Source organism: Staurois parvus, unplaced genomic scaffold (assembly GCF_062004578.1).
Source record: "Staurois parvus isolate SC_StPar_1 unplaced genomic scaffold, SC_StPar_1.0 ptg000122l, whole genome shotgun sequence".
Classification (NCBI taxonomy): domain Eukaryota; kingdom Metazoa; phylum Chordata; class Amphibia; order Anura; family Ranidae; genus Staurois; species Staurois parvus.
Window position 1 is genome coordinate 14177141 of NW_028317918.1, and position 2954 is coordinate 14180094.

A 2954-nucleotide genomic window follows, 5' to 3' on the forward strand; every position below is an offset into this window, starting at 1 on the left:
TTTCATTCTTCTTTTCATTCTTCTTCTTCTTCTTTTCATTCTTCTTTTCATTCTTCTTCTTCTTCTTTTCATTCTTCTTCTTCTTCTTTTCATTCTTCTTCTTCTTTTCATTCTTCTTCTTCTTCTTTTCATTCTTCTTTTCATTCTTCTTCTTCTTCTTTTCATTCTTCTTTTCATTCTTCTTTTCATTCTTCTTTTCATTCTTCTTCTCATTCTTCTTCTCATTCTTCTTTTCATTCTTCTTCTTCTTCTTTTCATCCTTCTTCTTCTTCTTTTCATTCTTCTTCTTTTCATTCTTCTTCTTCTTCTTATCATTCTTCTTCTTCTTCTTTTCATTCTTCTTCTTTTCATTCTTCTTTTCATTCTTCTTCTTCTTCTTTTCATTCTTCTTTTCATTCTTCTTCTTCTTCTTTTCATTCTTCTTCTTCTTCTTTTCATTCTTCTTCTTCTTCTTTTCATTCTTCTTTTCATTCTTCTCATTCTTCTTTTCATTCTTCTTCTTCTTCTTTTCATTCTTCTTCTTCTTCTTTTCATTCTTCTTCTTCTTCTTTTCATTCTTCTTTTCATTCTTCTTCTTCATCTTTTCATTCTTCTTCTTCTTTTCATTCTTCTTCTTCTTCTTTTCATTCTTCTTTTCATTCTTCTTCTTTTCATTCTTCTTCTTCTTTTCATTCTTCTTTTCATTCTTCTCATTCTTCTTTTCATTCTTCTTTTCATTCTTCTTCTCATTCTTCTTTTCATGCTTCTTCTTTTCATTCTTCTTTTCATTCTTCTCATTCTTCTTTTCATTCTTCTTCTCATTCTTCTTTTCATTCTTCTTCTTCTTCTTTTCATTCTTCTTCTTCTTCTTTTCATTCTTCTTTTCATTCTTCTTCTTCTTCTTTTCATTCTTCTTTTCATTCTTCTTCTCATTCTTCTTTTCATTCTTCTTCTTCTTCTTCTTTTCAATCTTCTTCTTCTTCCTCTCATTCTTCTTTTCATTCTTCTTCTTCTTCTTTTCATTCTTCTTTTCATTCTTCTTCTTCTTCTTTTCATTCTTCTTCTTCTTCTTTTCATTCTTCTTCTTCTTCTTTTCATTCTTCTTTTCATTCTTCTCATTCTTCTTTTCATTCTTCTTCTTCTTCTTTTCATTCTTCTTCTTCTTCTTTTCATTCTTCTTCTTCTTCTTTTCATTCTTCTTTTCATTCTTCTTCTTCATCTTTTCATTCTTCTTCTTCTTTTCATTCTTCTTCTTCTTCTTTTCATTCTTCTTTTCATTCTTCTTCTTTTCATTCTTCTTCTTCTTTTCATTCTTCTTTTCATTCTTCTCATTCTTCTTTTCATTCTTCTTTTCATTCTTCTTCTCATTCTTCTTTTCATGCTTCTTCTTTTCATTCTTCTTTTCATTCTTCTCATTCTTCTTTTCATTCTTCTTCTCATTCTTCTTTTCATTCTTCTTCTTCTTCTTTTCATTCTTCTTCTTCTTCTTTTCATTCTTCTTTTCATTCTTCTTCTTCTTCTTTTCATTCTTCTTTTCATTCTTCTTCTCATTCTTCTTTTCATTCTTCTTCTTCTTCTTCTTTTCAATCTTCTTCTTCTTCCTCTCATTCTTCTTTTCATTCTTCTTCTTCTTCTTTTCATTCTTCTTCTTCTTCTTTTCATTCTTCTTTTCATTCTTCTTCTTCTTCTTCTTTTCATTCTTCTTCTTCTTCTTTTCATTCTTCTTTTCATTCTTCTCATTCTTCTTTTCATTCTTCTTTTCATTCTTCTTTTCATTCTTCTCATTCTTCTTCTCATTCTTCTTTTCATTCTTCTTCTTCTTCTTTTCATTCTTCTTTTCATTCTTCTTCTTCTTCTTTTCATTCTTCTTTTCATTCTTCTTCTTCTTCTTTTCATTCTTCTTCTTCTTCTTCTTTTCATTCTTCTTTTCATTCTTCTTCTTCTTCTTCGTCGTGCCCCGTGACTGCCCAAATGAGTGAAGTGTGCGGTGATTCTAAGATCGACGGCACTCATCTGCATGTCATACTGACTGACAGTATTATTTCTCTTCCCCAGCAGACTCCAAGGGCATTTAAATTAAAGGTACAGTGTTCTGCACTAATATAAAGGCTCTCTGAAGCCTAGAAACCCTTTTAATAAGTTAAATTCGCAGCGAATAAATTTGCATCGAATCGAATTTCTCCCACAAATTCGGCGAATCAGCCGAATCGAATTTTTGAATAATTCGCTCATCTCTAGTCTTCACCATCTCCCAGTACCTTCTGCAGACCTGTAACGATACAAAGGTTATAAAGAAGATACCTTTCACGAAGGACTGCACCGACAGGGTCTCTGCCTTGCTGAATCCTTGTTCCAGGATCATCTTTTTGCCGGAGACTTCCGGGGTCATGTCCGGGACTCTGCCTTCCACCTCTTTCAGCCGCAGCACGACTGTCTGCTTCATCCAGGGCTCCAGAGGAGGGAGACCTTCTGCAGGGCCGGAGCGTTCTGAGGTGGAGGTGGAGGCGGAGGGGGCTTCTCCCGGGGTCTTGGCAGGGGCGGCGGTGGCGGTCAGCGGCTTCTTGGCGGTTTGCTTGTTCTTCCCCATCTTGTCGCAGAGGAGTTCTCAGGAGGGCTTCCAAGAGATCTTCAGCGGGTTCCTACTCCTTCTTCTTCCTCGGCGGCTTCACTCTTGCTTAGCCTTTGAAAAGGCTATTGAGCGTCTACTGCCCGGAGGTAGTAACGCAGAGTGAACAAGGGGGGGGGAAGATCACAAACTCGTTCTGTGTGGGGGCTAAGCCTCAAACCCAATAGCAGCAAGCAGGTGAAGCCGAATTTAATCGACGATCCTACCAGGCCGAGTAGAGAGTACCCCACACAGACCAAATGGCTGGGATAGATGCAAGTGGTTGTCAACGTCCTAGCTGGAAGCAGGGACACCCCTAAAGGCAAGGTCGATACTACACTTGATCTTAGCCAAAAGGCCGAGAAGCGAT

General features: G+C 36.3%; 1 pseudogene; it reads right to left on the reverse strand.

Annotated features, from left to right (window-relative positions):
• Positions 1-2861: 2861 nt before the first annotated feature.
• Positions 2862-2954, reverse strand: LOC149467148 (U2 spliceosomal RNA; annotated as a pseudogene).